The 16,945-nt window shown below is 33.7% G+C and overlaps 1 non-coding gene across 1 annotated transcript; it reads left to right on the forward strand.

Annotated features, from left to right (window-relative positions):
- The first annotated feature begins 14,653 nt into the window (after positions 1-14,653).
- Positions 14,654-14,742, forward strand: Trnay-gua (transfer RNA tyrosine (anticodon GUA)). Its single transcript is given in 2 exon segments — positions 14,654-14,690; positions 14,707-14,742. It is a non-coding gene; the product is annotated as a tRNA-Tyr (tRNA).
- The last annotated feature ends 2,203 nt before the right edge of the window (positions 14,743-16,945 follow it).

Below are 16,945 nucleotides of genomic sequence, written 5' to 3' on the forward strand. Positions count from 1 at the left end.
TAATTTCTTGGTGATTCAAATGTGAGGAATATATGGTACGAGTATTCCTTGCTGGCATTTGTATGTTATGTTGCCGTCGCTTTTTACTTTCTCCCCCTATACCATTGTATATTGAGAAAGTATTGTTTTCGTCAATATTTTCGAGTTTGAGTTTTGAGTGGATATATCCGTTTTGGGTCCCCCTGGACCCAAAAAAGTGATTTTTGAAGTTATGTCTGAGTGTGTTTCTGTATGTGTGGCTGTGTACAGAGGTACAGACTACACCTGTAGTTCGGTTTTGATTAAATTTGGTATTTAAGTACTAATCCATTTATATCCAGGCGTTTTGTTTTTCATTTTTTTTTAATTTTGATTTTTAATGTGGATTTTCCCATAAAAACCCATAACATAACGGAAAAATCTGATTTTCTAAAAAATGCTCTAAACGATTTTGATAAAAATTTGGTATGTTGTAGGCTTTGAATTCTGAACGAAATGTTGTAAATCCAATTTCTGTAAAAATTACGGTTCAAAAGTTATTGTAAATTATGTTATTTTCCCACAAAGCCCATTAAAAAACGGAGAAATATATGTTTATATATAAAGGTTATATATACATTTTACCAATTCTTATTGAAATTCTTCTGTAATAGTCCTTATAATTCTAAACCAAATAGTGCAACCCCCTCCCCCCATTCTTGTAAAAATACGGTTCAAAAGTTAATGCAACTTTTGTGATTTTACCTATTAAATATCATAGTTACTATTATCGCTTATCAGTGTTAAAGGTTGTTGACAAACTAATGGGAGAAAGTATGTGTCAGACTGCTGATACCGTTCATTTTATTTTGCAATCATCTCATAAATACCAATATTTTAGTCCAGTGGTTTGACTCTCATTGTTTTTGGGAGCATTTGAGCGTTTCCCTCGTAAACCTCACTCGTCACCCTAATTGAGACGATCTATATCAGCTAAACAGATCAAATGTCGTTCAACGTAATAGAAAATGCAACAATTTTAGTTGTGGTTACTTTACATTTTGTTTGGTGAAATAATTCATCCATCGCACCAAACCTGAATACGGTGAGAATTTATATTTGCCTGATTAGATTTTTTCAGAAATATATCCTTCAACATGTCAGATTTATTCCTTATGTAAATTTAGCTAGAACTTAGATTCATTACATCAAACAATATTAATATATCATTTTTTGTTCGTTGTCTAATTAGAAAGAACCTCAAGTTAAATATTTAACTATTATATATGTCTATATAAATTTCTTACTAAACATTACTAATTTTACTGTTTACTTTTACATTTCCTTATTTTTCAAAATTTCTTGGTTAAAATAAATAATTAATTTACAAACTGAAACAATGTTTATTTGTCTGTATGAACCAATTTCCATCCTCTTTGAATCATCATTACTCACATTGAAGATAAAAGCCAGTGCGAGATTTATTACAAGGTCCAAACATGGTATAATATATCGCTTAGGAAGAAAAGTGTTTCGGCCGAGCTCTAATATTTATAGCCTTGGAGACAGATAGTCTGTGTAGGCCTTTCTAACAATTCTGAGAGGGTTGTTTCATCTTGTATACAAGTAGACGAAGAGGGTTTTGGAGAATTCAGTCAAACATACAACATAAATTGTATTTGGCGTTGATAACAGAAATTCGTGTGCTTAAATAGTAGTAAAGTACTGGTTTGCTAACTTCAAGCACATTTGTTTATAGTTTCAGAAGTAGATATGCAATCGACCCAAAAACTCTTTCCTGCAAAAGTCACGTAGGGAACACAATAAATTTACGATTAGAAATATTACCAAATTAGTCTTCAATGTAAAGTACCATTTTTGAAACCCTAAGTCTACTAGTAGTCTTACTAGTTAGTGTCAGTATTCTACTAGTAAATTCAGAAGAAGCAGCAAAAATGTGCAATTACTTGTTGCAATTACATAACTTGAGTATAGATTTATGAGCCAACCTTTTGAACTAGCATAACACAATTTAATAGGTGTTTGTATAGTAAGTCGCCCTTTTACTTATCATAGGCTTTAAAACGTATTATTTATTATTTATCTCAGGACTTAAGTATTTAGATTGCCTTAGAAGTTCAGATCAATTAGATTGATAATATTATACCCTATCTATTCCATACATTTTCAATGTATATTTTGTCTATAAGGTAATAAACTAAAGAAACCATTTTTCTAATCGCGTCACCTCCACTTTTTTTATCTTTCCCTAGTAGTCAAAGACGAATGTAAGACATCAAAAAACTTTTACTATCGTCTCCCTTAAAAACAATTTTACGTTTCAAATAAGGCTAGTTCTATTAGGACATGCTATTTCACTTAATCAATACTTATTTGTAAGGAACCCAGCGCAACCTTTATCAACATTTGTAATAGGATTAAAATCAAAAGACTGTTTGGGGTAGGTACCAAAGTTAATGGTACTGAAACTCTAAGAAACTCTCTGAAAAACTTAACGATGTTGTGGAAAAGTCGAAGTCTGGTGACAAATGAACTCAGACCCTGACATGTCCAAGTCGGAGCATCAGCATAATAAAATGTTCTCCACATTTGTCACATTGATCAAATTTCCTCCCAACTCGATTCATCTGCATCAGAATATATATGAGGAAAAACGTTATCAGCCTCAAACAGTATATCACTCCGAGATGTCACTCTATCTCCATAAGAGTAAGTTAAGTTTTGTTGCATCCACCTTATAAAATGTTAATAAACCTGACTCAATAAATATTTAATTTAAACTGTTTTATTCTAAGTGATGTGGGTCCAACTGCAGAACAGTATTTTTTGTAGTTTGTGTTTCGTATAACTGTTCGATTTTTATAGGTACTCGCGATGTAAATATTTAGTTGCGGTTCAAATCAAAGTAAGTCAATTAACTATGTCCCATGTGTTGAAATGTATTTTACAAATTCAGCTTATGATTAAGTAATCTCGAGTCATCTTGGTTCAATTTTAATAAGGAAAAAATGTTACCCAAAATTGTACAAGGGTTTCAATTTTGATCACAGAATTCAAGATAGGTAAGTAATCCACATAGGCTACATAAAAAGCACCAACAATCTTTAGTAAGATACTATATAAAATTATAGTAATTCTATATACCAACATTAATTAATAAACAATTGTCATATAACTAGCCAATGATATACGTGGTGAGAGATCAACTTTTAGGTCTTAAAAAGGCTAATACATATGGTCACTTCATTGATAACGTGAAAGCCATTTTGAGGTGTTCCCGCTCCCAGGTTTTAAGGGATTGTATTAGTTAAACCAAATAGAAACCAAATATAACAACCTATTCCAAATGTTATAAAAATCTGACCACTGCTGAAATTTACTTTATAATCTCTATATTGTTTTTCTACACGCACAAATTTTTAAATTTCAGAAAACCCCTGTTAAAATCAATGCTTTAACATTGAATTACATCGATACGCTTCGAATTCATTCCATTTCGCCCCCTTACGAAAAAAAAACTCTTGTTCGTCAGTCTCCAACAGGAAAATGTTCGTCTTCATACGAAATGAGCTCTCGTGGAGGAAATGAAGGCGCCAAGGCCCGCTGAGCATTGAACATTGGGGCTATGTACAAATCGCAGGTTTCCGCCGGTTTCCGCAGCAAGCCGCCATTGTGGCTGTCAACAAATGACTGCCGAGTTTCATTTGCAGCTTCCTGTCGCCAGAGAGTCGCCTCTGCCACGTACCATCAACCGCTGTTTCGCGCCACTTCCCTGTTTATGTCAGGGATTTACTGCGGTAGCGAAAATTGGAAGCATTGTTCTCGAGTGTTTGACATTTGTCTAAACAGTGTCTTTAGTTGAGTGTATGTTATTTTGGAAAATATTCCATTTACTAGTTTTATTCAATACTTTTCAGACTGTGATACACATAAGTAATGTTAATCTGAATATTAGGATGTGTGTAGAATGGAGTGGAATGAACCTTTGTTGATGACTAATATCGGTTATATCATTTAAGAAACTGTTCGCATATTCTCCATTATGATAAGTAAAAGACAAGTTTTTCCAACGTTTCAGGTGAGAAAATCCGGAAATTATCCTCAAAGAAAGATTATTATGCCTATTACCTTGCCCATACCAGACAGAAAATCAGAAAAAGATACCTAGTTCCTAGAAAATAAATCAGAAAATAACATTAAAACAATAAATAGTACTAATAGAGGGTAGGCGAACGCAATGCACATATCTGCGAGTGGTTGTTGCTGAATCGATGCTTACTAATCGGCTATTTCTCAAGCCAGGGTCATTGTTTGCTCAATAAAAGTACAGGTAAGTCCAGACTCGAACCACCAACCTTCAGTAGACTCCCTCTCGCCCAAGAAACATTTTAACGGGACATCGGTTTAACCGGACTACACCACAAGTTGGCGGTAATGAAACAACTTTTTTTCGTAGGAATGATTTGAGACCAGTGATCACCTGTCTAAACATAACTATCTCCCAAATCTCAGTAAAATATTTGGGTTGGTTTTCGAGTGGTTTATGATGTTAAACCGGAAACCCACCAGAGTATCCGGTCTGGCCACGGTTTTGAGGGTGTCTCCTGTATTAAGTTTTCTAAGGATCGAACTGGCAACTTTATATCACCAGCCGAGCACTTTACCCACTTAGCTAACCATCTATTTTAAAGAGTGGTTTCGATTACGTCACTAATCAGAAAATACATTACAATAAACCATGAATGGGGAAAAAGGGGATGTGAGTGAATACAGTCCAGTAATCCCCGATGTCCAGTAGTGATCTACATTATACGGTCTGTACAATTCAGACCTCACGACTGGATATAAAAATGGCCCTTTAATTTTATGAGAAAGTACTAAACCGACTCGTTGATTGGGGCGAGTGCAAATGGTAATCGCTGGGTGATAAAGACTAACTATATGAGAGAATTCCACGTCCGGGATTTAGAGAGGTGTGATTAAAATTTTTCACGCTGCGATGTTGTCTGCTGTCCAGCTGGGGTTGTTAGGGGTGTAGTAAAGTGAAAAACTTACGAGTTTTTGTATTTTTAAAAGGTTGATTTTTATTGCTTAGCATGTGCTTAAATAGGTAAGGAGATACGTTAGCCTTTCTATTTCAAGCGATGCTGTATTTTGAGACTTCAAAGAGTTGGAAAACAGGTTAAGTTACCAAGCCATTAGAACTGATATTGGTAGTTATTACAAATTTTTGAAACCAATTTTAAAATGTTAACATTCTAAAGTGGTGGCATATGAAATTCAATAGACATTTATAAAGTCGTACTCAGCTTTAAATTAATTCTTGTTACGTTTTTCTAAACTGCCAACACGTAATCAGTAATGTTTTTTTTTGTGTAATGTGAGTTTTTTATTGTGAGTAATGTTTTTTTTATTGTGATTATTCTGGCCTTATCTGATGAGCACATTGTCGTATAGCTTTTGGATCGAGTTTTCAAAGACAAAATTAAATTGTAAGTCCTAGGTTTTTTTATAGACAGCTCAATGGTTTCATTGACCCATCAAATCACAGCATTATGAAAAAACTATGATAGGCCTGATTTGAACCCAGAACTTTAAAACAAAAGGATTGTGCACTCACAACTAGACCAATCATTCTATTTTCTTTTACTTGAACATGAAATGACATAAATGAGGTCCTTCCAAACTAGGCTTACTGTTAATTTTAAATTCCAACCTAAAATAATTGTTCATATGGGGTCAGAAACATTCATACAACAATTTGTTTGTTGGTTAAAGTATACCAAATCGTCTTAACCTCACATCAATCATCACTCTGAAGGCAGACGATTCACTGCGATTGTACCTCAGCATGTAACACCTCCTGGAGGTCCCAGATGTCTACTACGATGACGTCATAAACAGAGTCGTAAATCTGTGACCCAAAGCAACCGTTCAAACTCGTAAACTCTCCCTCTTGTACGATCGAACCGATTTCCAAGTTTATTGCATTTCGATGTTTTCGTAGGCGTCAAACATGCTATTTTGAGGACCTAATAGTTTATTGAAGTTTTACTGCATTATGTAGTGTATGTGTATAATTGGGGTTTTGATAAGATTGTCGGTTGTAAATAATTATGAAATTTATAGTTACAAAAATTGAAAAATGTATTATTAAAGAGAAGCAATTTAACACTATATAAAAAACAAGTATTGTAAAAATATAATATTTTTTTATGACATTTATTGCGAAATAATTCATGGTACTTCTATTCAACTTCTTGGTCAATTCTTACTTTATCTACCAATTTAGTGACACTTATAACTTTTACAGATAATGTGACTCAACGCAAATGGACCTAAGGATAAAATATTTATGAATCTCTTAATCAATTAGGTAGTTGAAAAGTTTATGTTACATTGACAAATTTAAAGAGCCAGTGTATAATTCACAATTTCGACTTTAAAATTTGTATTGAATTTTTATTTCCAAATAGTAAATTTAAAACATTTTTATAAGACTTAAAATATGCATTTTAACTTCCTGTGAGATGTTCTTACAGATTAACCCCTGAAAAATACATACAATCAATCCGTGTGCAGACAATCACACCTCCCATTTTTATGAATCTTAAAATGTTGGTTTTGTAATTGTAAAATGTACAACATAATCCAAACTAAAAAAAAATATTTTCTATGAAAAGAAAGAGCGCTATTCTTTTACTTAAACTTTCTGATATCTGGATAAACCACAATATTCATTGTAAAAAGCCACAAACAAATTTTACATCTTCAATATTTCTCCAGGTCTATTTACTCTCAGATGCTACCCAGACACATTCCCTAGGGCCACCTCGCCTCAGTTTGTTAATTGCATTTGTTTTAATGACTTCGATTTGACATCGACACCCTAGCAGTTCTCGGAGTGTCAGCAACTTCTATTGCCCTTCCATTAGCAAATTAGGAAATTACCAACTCTGGTTGGTGGCTTCAGCGTTTTGCTCAATTAACATTCTGAAAGGTGAGCAGGAAAGAATTATGCTAAAGCGAAAAATATATTTGAGTTAGCCAAATTTATTCTGGAATTTTTCAACACACAACAGATGACAAGATTTGGAGGGTGAACACTTATTTTACTAACAGTATTTACTGTTTACAGTACGTTGCTTTTCTCGTCACATCTTAACAATTTTGAACGGGCATAATCGTGATGATTGTGTATTCCAGGTAGACTGTGAACTGTGATGGGAGGATGATTAATTCGTACTCCATCTACTCGTTCAGAACGTCAGAAGTGGTTATAGTGCTAGCCTTTATGTCTAAATGCTGCTTATTTAATTGCAAGGGGTGTCAATTGATAAAAAATAGAAGATTTTTTATCATGACCTGTTACTATTAACTTTAAGATTTAATTCATGTTATTGACTGTTAGACCATTGTTATTATTGTTCACCTCTATGTATATCGTATATCGTAAATGTTAATTTATTATGTGTAAGTATTTGTAATTATTGTTAGAATGTAATGTATTTATTTAATTTATTGACTATGCCAATGTCTGTATATGAATGGATCAAAGGCAATAAAGATTCTTGATTCTTGATTTTTGATTCTTGATTCTTGATGGTATTTTGTAATTGGAAAATCAGTTAATGATGCTATCCAACAAAAGATAGACGTTAGATTTAGACTTAAAAGGCCAGTGGTCCAAACATTCCCTTAAACACACTAAAACTTCAGTGACTGAAAAACACAAAAGGACTTTTAGGTATTAATAATCCGTAGCAATAAATAGGCTAATTGATCTACCTACGATTCAAACTTTGTTCTATGACTTATAGTTGGTCTCAAACCATTATGTAGTTATTTTAGAGGAACGGGTTCAAATCCCAATACATCCACAAAACGTCTTGAAGATTTGTGTATTTTGTAATAGTATTACTGTATGGTTACTGGACTTACGGTTGGTCTTGCAGTTACATTATACTGTATTTTCTTTGGTCTACAAGGGTTTCCCACGTAAAATTATAATAATTGTTTAGGTAACTTTTAAAATTTTTATGACGATTTGATTGCACCAAGGGATAATTTTAAAAAACAAATAAATCATGAAAATCAGGAAACCCCGGATGTAATGTTTTATGTCTTATAAATATCACATTAAGTTACTTATATTTATTCAGTACTTTTTGAACAGCTTTTAGACATTTTTAAGCAACTTGCATGAGACATCCTCTTACAAATTTTCTCCTCAACGTCAGCGACAGCTTAATCAACTTACCCCTTTTATTAGTATCAAGCTTTCTCCTAAAGAAGTTGATCGTCTAATTTGGTGATTGCATTAGACCTAAACGACTTCAATTCAACAATGCCAGCCTGCCTATCAATTCTCAGGGGAGGAAACAAACGAATCATTTGATTAGTCCTACATTCATCGGAATTTCGTCTGGTTTGAAACATGCTGTGTTATAATTTGGCAAGTATTACCATTTTACTATCAGTCCTTTTTTAATTCTAAAACGTATAAAACACGTAATGTTGACCGTAAGCTTAACAAATATATAATTTAATACCATATTAGGTATACGTTTTATAATATTATCAGAAAATGCCATATAATTTAAGAAATGTATTTAATATTAAAATAACCAAATTAATAACTAAGTAATTTCATCATAATAAGATCATTACTTTTTGACCATGATATAGTATTACCTTTATTGATGAGTGGTTATAGTTCACCAAGTATCAATATTGTACTCCATGGACCTTTTTTATACACACTGCTGTAAGTACTTACCTGAATTATTATTTCCATAATATTTTATAATTGACTTTTACTTTAGGAAGATATTATTTCTAATTTGAACCCTATGTGTTTTTCCAAGAACTTATTTCACATTTGCACTTGGATCGTTCGTAAACGTTTCTCTTGACTGTTTTTAAGTTCTTCTTTGCACAATTATCACAGAAATAAAGAACACTTTCCAAATGCTTAGCAAAGTAAATCAATTTTCAAATATTCAAAAACGTTATTACTGTACCTAATTAATTTAGAAGTTAAGGCAAAAGGTGCTAACCCAATTATATTTTAACTAGCTGTACCCGCGGGCTTTGCCCCGTTTAACTTCATATGAGAGCTCGTTCGCATGGCTCAATCACGTCCTGGTTGAAGTTCGTTCGCTACGCTCACTCACCTTTAGGTTGGAGCTCGTTCGCTGCGCTCACATGTCCAGGTTGAAGTTCGTTCGCTACGCTCACTCACCTTTACGGTTGGAGCTCGTTCGCTGCGCTCACTTGCCTTCAGGTTAGCTCGTTCGCTACGCTACCTCGCCTCCGGGTTGAAGTTCGTTCGCTACGCTCACCCACCTTTTGGTTTAAATTAGCTGTTGCCAAATATTAAAAAAAAATAATAGTGCTGCACTCTGTTGGTAATCTTTGTAACTTTAATGCTTTTGAACATCATAGAACAGAACCAACTTGTTTAATTGAAACAGCTGTTATGATTCATTAATTCCATTTAAATATGAGTACTCATTAGGTTAACATGGGAAACTCCAGAGCCACTGGGGCGGAGCCCGAGAGTCCGATCAGAATAAAAACCACTTAGTTGTCCTATTTAATGCCTAAAGAATCAGTGTACCAAATTTCAGCCTCCTAGGTAAGTGGGAAGTGGGAGAATTAGTGATGAGTGAGTGAGTGAGTCAGTCAGTCAGTCAGTCAGTCAGTCAGTCAGTGAGGGCTTTGCCTTTTATATATATAGATAGTTTCAAAAATATGTTTACACTAGCTGTACCCGCGGGCTTTGCCCCGTTTAACTTCATATGAGAGCTCGTTCGCATGGCTCAATCACGTCCTGGTTGAAGTTCGTTCGCTACGCTCACTCACCTTTAGGTTGGAGCTCGTTCGCTGCGCTCACATGTCCAGGTTGAAGTTCGTTCGCTACGCTCACTCACCTTTACGGTTGGAGCTCGTTCGCTGCGCTCACTTGCCTTCAGGTTAGCTCGTTCGCTACGCTACCTCGCCTCCGGGTTGAAGTTCGTTCGCTACGCTCACCCACCTTTTGGTTTAAATTAGCTGTTGCCAAATATTAAAAAAAATAATAGTGCTGCACTCTGTTGGTAATCTTTGTAACTTTAATGCTTTTGAACATCATAGAACAGAACCAACTTGTTTAATTGAAACAGCTGTTATGATTCATTAATTCCATTTAAATATGAGTACTCATTAGGTTAACATGGGAAACTCCAGAGCCACTGGGGCGGAGCCCGAGAGTCCGATCAGAATAAAAACCACTTAGTTGTCCTATTTAATGCCTAAAGAATCAGTGTACCAAATTTCAGCCTCCTAGGTAAGTGGGAAGTGGGAGAATTAGTGATGAGTGAGTGAGTGAGTCAGTCAGTCAGTCAGTCAGTCAGTCAGTCAGTGAGGGCTTTGCCTTTTATATATATAGATAATGAGATGTGGAAATCACCCTGCACTGATTAGGAACTGATAATGGTTTAAATACCTTTATTTGAACTGGATGACAGAAGATATTAATACCATTATTCGTTTCTACAACCTTTCAATAATCTAATTACATCTGCTACAATCAGGTACCGTCACTCTCAACCCCTCATTGTTGGTTACACTAATGGCTCTTACAGACGATATAGTTTCCAGATCAGACCAATTTCACCGTCCATCGGTCCCATAACATACACAACTGCAGTAACAGTTTAGGCCAGATTGGTGGCACAGTTGCATTGGGATGTTGAGCCCAATCCCGGTCATTTTGGACTAATATGCAATCGGGACTGCACAGCCGTAACCATCGAGTAGTCGTTGATATTTTATGGCTGATGCCAACGAATCAGTGCTGTTGTTTTAATAATAAATGTTGATAAGGCAGATGTATGGTTAAAAAATGTTAAGTAGCGTTTTAAGGGTGCAGATGAATTGACGGATATATATCTGTTTTTTTATAATACTGAGGATATACACTAAAGGTGTTTTCTTACAGAGAACAATAAATTATGACTCTCAATTGACAGCAAATACATATAAAAGATGGTAAGTGGTGAACAATTTCGATTCACCTATTGGGTCTGATGATGATTTTAGTGTCTAATCATGCTTTGTTTAATACTAAATTACAATCCATCAATAAGGATTAAGTACTTCAAAGCATTAACATTTTTCTCATAACAGTCAAGTGCACATAGATATGGGTGCAAAATATGTATAGTTATTTCGGAAATAATCAACCGATTTGTTTCTTCAAGCGAAGCTTGGTCCTCAGAAACCATTTGCATACGATTAACTCACTACCTAAGTGTTTCACTGTTAAGAGGATAGATGAATATAATTTATTGAAATAACCTCGGCGGATAATATAGAGACCATATCACAAATATTCGTTAATTATAATCCCTAACTCCTGCTAAGTTTCTTTAATCCTTCTGTTCCATTACGCTCAATTAAGTGGAATGTAAGTCGACATCCCTAGAGAGACAACCCTTCTACATAGGGAGGTTCTGCTAACACCAACTATCAGACTGTTATGTGGGGTTCATCCCCTTGGAATCGAAAAAACAATAAGCAATCACTAGAAAAGGGATTAAATTCAAATCTGCTATAGGATGGAGTATCTTTAAGATTATTACAATGTATGAGAGTACCATGTAGACTAGTGGATTACATTTGGTTTTTCTAAATTAAATTTTATTTTCGTCAACCCTTTTATAGCTGGTTAAGACCGACTTTGTCTAATAAGTTCACTAACTAAACTGGATCCTTATTTTCATTTTTAAAAAGGTATAGTGAAAGTCTGCGTGTTTAAAGTTTATTAGGTGTAATTTCCTTCAGGGTATGAGACAATAAGATGTTATAAAAGCTAAAATCACAAAGTCACTATTTTTTATACATTTCCCAAATGTCTTATGAAAACCGTACATAAAACCTTGTGTTCTGTCCTATAAGGCATTTACTCGATAAATTACAAGCATGAAAAGCATGATAATGTTTTTGTGGTACTTAATACACAACAAAAAGAACAGTACAATTAAAGTTTGGTAAAATAATGGAATGGTAGTTGAATAAAGAATAGAATAAAATTATTGTGTAAAAATGTGTAATGTCTTGCCATATGTGAATTAAAAATCTATTGTTTGGACTCCCTCTCTCTCTTTTAATCTACAGTTTATCTTCCAACCAAACCTTTGATTCTTGCTTACAACATAAATGTATTAGAAATAGCCTATTATATAAGAACAGAATAAAAAAGTATACAAATGATATTTCTTTAAAACTTAGACCTTTTGGAAACAATGAACGCGATGTATAACCGAATGATTGTAACACAAACCTTCAAGAAACAGAAATCTTAATGCGGTGCCAACTTAGTTTTAACATGCAAAGAGCAAAATCATTTGAAGAAAACGTGAAAACCGTACACGTAACTACCTATACCGAATTTCACACAACAACAAGTTACAGAACACACTGGAACACACGTTGGTGGAACATGCCATGTAAAACTTCATCTTCAATACTAATTACTCTACAGAATAATACTCGTTAATTAAGGGGATATAATCTCAGCCATCCCTCTCTATATCAAGCAGAATTAATTACAACTAAACCTTCGTCCCTTGGGCATCAACCCTTTCGAGTCGGGGATTTTCACCCGCTGTCTGACTACAATGCAAATAAAAAACGCAACTCTTATCTCTGGATGAGACCAATTAGTGAAGGGATTGTTTTTAGCAAGAGAAAAAACTGCTGGAAGAAGATTAAGAAAAAAACTAAGCTGGTGTGAAAATAAGGAAGCTAGTGTGCCTTTTAGATGAATGGGTTTATTTCGACAGAATTTTTAAATCGACAAATTGAAATTACATATTGATAAAAGAGTGAAAAGTTATGAAAGTCCATAATGTATTTAATCCACACATTGCACAATAATAATTTGGTATGTACATATTTACAATACTGAACACTGTATACTGCTAATTGTCTTATACTCACCTTACGTGTATATAATACAGTTATATACACACACAAAAGCAATAAATGGTTTGTTTTACCAGCACCACGGTTGAACATAGGATGTTATCCAAGGAATATAATCGCAAAATGTACAAACATTTTTGTGTTGTAACTAATTGCCTACAATTTTTTTTTAATAACGCAACGTTAACACTCTTCGCAAGTCTCTTGATTTTGAAAATTGAACAAAACTGTAGGTTAATGAGACCCCCTCCCGCAATATTCCAGTAGCCTGTTTAAGTATGACCGTAATATTATGGGAAAAAATAGTAACTTGGAAACTTTGCACCACAATCAGTTGAATTTTTTTATATTTGAGATCATAAGTTTCTTAAACTACGAATCTAAGCCAAGAGTTTTTAGAAAAAAAAAACATGAACTATTTTCAGATTATTCAACTTTTCCCAGTTATAGAACACCCCCAATATTCTAGTGGCCAGTGGCAATCTGACCAAACGTGATCAATCTTCATTCAAAGCCATTCTGTTCTCGGCGAGTCGACTAACACGATTGTCACCCTAGTATCCACTTCTCATTCACTCGGGATTCTAAAAAGACGCTTTTAACATCCCCTCGGCGGCTGTCCGAGTGTCCCGGGATCATCATATTTCACGGCTGCACGCTCCCGACATCAACAGTATGATCACTTTAGGGAACAGCCCTGTCATTCGGTGAGTAACTTTGGGACTAGAGTTGAGACGTTACAGAGTCGATTTTGCGTTTGTAAACAGTTTTATGCTCCTTTTAAGAATAAAATATGTTTTAAATCTTCAAATGTGTTTGTGTACTTATACTATTCGAGATCAATTTAAACAATAAATTCCTCGTTCGAGCGTTCGAGTACATTCAATCATGATTAACCACAACATAGCCTTTTTAAGTGTAATAATCGTGTCGGCGAGGTCCACTACAAAAGTTTTTTTGAAAGGAAAAATTACAAATGTTTCAATTTTTAATAAGATTGTTTTGTCATCTAAATTGCTTGCTGGTCTGTAACATGTTGTCTTAATTTAATTTAATTGCCCTTAAATATTATATTAATGTTGACACATTGTTCAATTTTGTATTATTTAAATTTTCCCTCGTTTGTAGACTGTGAAACGAAGGAAAATACTTTGAGTGCAATTTTTATTCAGAACTTACATCTTTTCGATCTATCAAAAATAGGTTTAGGCCTACTATTGACAGGTAGAAAAATCGAATGAATGAAAAATCTGGAATAAGTTTTGCGTATGACTTTTTACGTTTTGACATTTCGTAAAAGCTAAGGCCTGCTCTACAAGAAATCTCCCATCAGCTCATTTGGATCAAAAACATTTCAAGACAGCCGTCAGAAGATATCCGTTATAGTCGTATACATCGAAAAATTATTAGCTTGAAAAAAATAGGAAACTTTCCACATCTTTGTTTCACTGGCTTGAATACCAGCTTAAGAAATGTCTCACAGCAACCATTGTTATATTATCCTTGTTTCACATCAAGCAATCCGTCTTTTAGAGCTTAAGATGATTAAAAACCTCTTATCAGCAGTCAGAAAAACCTTCATATCTTCTTGTTTAACACAAATAAACATGCATCCTCGAGTAGTTATTCAGAGGTCACCCACTCTATTTCTGCCTTCAGCATATCTATTGTCGTAGATCATTCAATCTTCACAATGTCAGCTCCTTCGATAGCTCAGTTTTTAGAGCGGTGGACTGTAGAGGCAGAACAGCTGATATCCATAGGTCACTGGTTCAAATCCGGCTCGAAGGATTTAATTTGTTACGTTTTAAATACGTTTTACCATAGATAAAATATACTGCCTTAGGTTTTACTTATTAGGCGTCCAATATATTACTAAATTATACACCCAATATGGAAGAAGGTCTATTTATCATCCACAATTTGATTTCATGATACAAAGGGAAAGGCATTAATATCAGCAAAACGGATAATATCTTGATGGTATCGAAATGACCACAAAGCAAGGGATGACAACATCCAGACAAGGGTGGAAGATAAAACAGCAGATAAATTGATTATTTTTCCGTAAAAATCGTCGTCGTCCCCTCTGTACGTCTGATCACAACAAACGACCCTTGGTTCCCATTACGTGGTTTTACCCTGACCAGATATCCATTTGTGGTCGGCGTCATACAACAATAGTCCATCATATTTTGTCTATTTAAAATAATGGGAAACAACCCCGTTAATTCTTATATAGTTTTTAATATTTAAATCTGAGATTTGTGTCCGTCCGAAATTTACTTACAAATAAATTAACCGTAACATACACTCAATGACATAAAATATAATAATTTGATTTAATATAGAATAAAAATAGCTTATTAGTATGAAAGTTTCCAAGCTAAAGATCAGTAGGATATTTTATCATATGGGAAGAAATAATAACTTTGTAATATAAATTATTATTAGTTTTATCAATGCAAATTATTGCATATTTTATTTCAAACAAAAAATGCTTTATCAAAAATATCGTTACAAACTTAATGAAATATTTTGTTTTAATGGTTATTTAAAACTAAATACATTACAGTAATGAAAAAAATAATTCTCTGTAAAATTTTAATCTTCTCTGTAAATCTTTTTTTTATTGTTTATGGGTTGGAGTTTTGTAAAAACTGAATTAGACGAATCGAGTACGGAAATTGCCCTACATTTTAATCCAACCGTTAACAATTTCGGACTACAAAGTTAAGCGAAGAAATGTTTACCTAGCACTCCAATTCGTAACACAGTCTGCACGCATTCGATATTATAAAGGCATGAGACGTTCATGCGGATTCATAATCGCTCATGCGGTACAAAAACACACACGTGATGCGCTTGAGTTTCCTATATGAGTCTCGTCATATTAATTTTACTCTATATAGAAACAAGGATCATTGTTTGACTTACAGATTTAGATGATAATTTAAAGATTGTAATGATTTATTCTTTAATGCATTTAATGTGAAGTAGGTGGGTCTCTATTCTTTGGCTGTATGAAGACTTTTTTGAATAGGGTAGTTTGTAATTTCAATTACCTTTTTATATAGTTTAACTTTAAACATTTGAAATATTTATAAAAAACCTCTCATAGTTTTTCATGCCATTTAGCTAGAAAAGGCACTTGTTATGTAACAGTATATTATAATTTACATGATTTACTAAAACCCTTTATATTCCATCGTTATTTTAATCATAGTTATAAAAATTGTGTGGATTTAAAAACAGTATATTATTTGACTTGATACATTTTCCTTTTAATTGTTACTTTTCATCCTTTACGTTGCGACATCAAGAATGTTTTTATTTTGTATTTATAGTTTAAGTACTTTAAGTTTAAGTAAAAAATATGAGAAAGTTTTCTTTAAATAATTAACGAAGGTAAAGAATGTTCACGACAAGTTTTTTAAATTGTCTGCTTATTTAAGGAGTTATGTTCAAAAACACTAAGTTAACATTACCAGTAACATTAAATACTCTGTTTACAAACGTTCATAGAATTCATAATATTTGCTAGTATCCTCAAAAATAAGACCCTATTCAGACCAGTTTCTTAAAGAAAAAATCTGAAAATATGACAGTTGTTTAGATAAACACAAATGTAAAATAACATAAAGATTATGTTTTTTATTTGTGTTCTAAGGGGACTGTAAAAGCTTTTTTATAAGATGTTTTCTAAAACCCTCCCTGAAAGGAAATGACGTCATCCAGTTGACCATCTCTGGGCGGACCTGCTCATAAACTGACCCTTCCTTGCCATCTTTATCGAATCTTGGCAAAACTTCGTTTTTGCGGTAAAATTACTCATCTCCGGTAGATTTTCAACCATTTGAGTGGAAGAAATAGTTATATTTTGAACGTAAAAGTTACGTAAGTATTTTATGTGTTTTCGCTTTCACTCCCTTTTAGCCAATGTTCTGTTATTAAAATGTTATTTGTGGAATGTGTATTTTATTTTCAAAACACA

Source organism: Macrosteles quadrilineatus, unplaced genomic scaffold, assembly GCF_028750875.1.
Source record: "Macrosteles quadrilineatus isolate MER2022 unplaced genomic scaffold, UCM_ALF_1.0 Scaffold_4__1_contigs__length_99947679, whole genome shotgun sequence".
NCBI lineage: Eukaryota > Metazoa > Arthropoda > Insecta > Hemiptera > Cicadellidae > Macrosteles > Macrosteles quadrilineatus.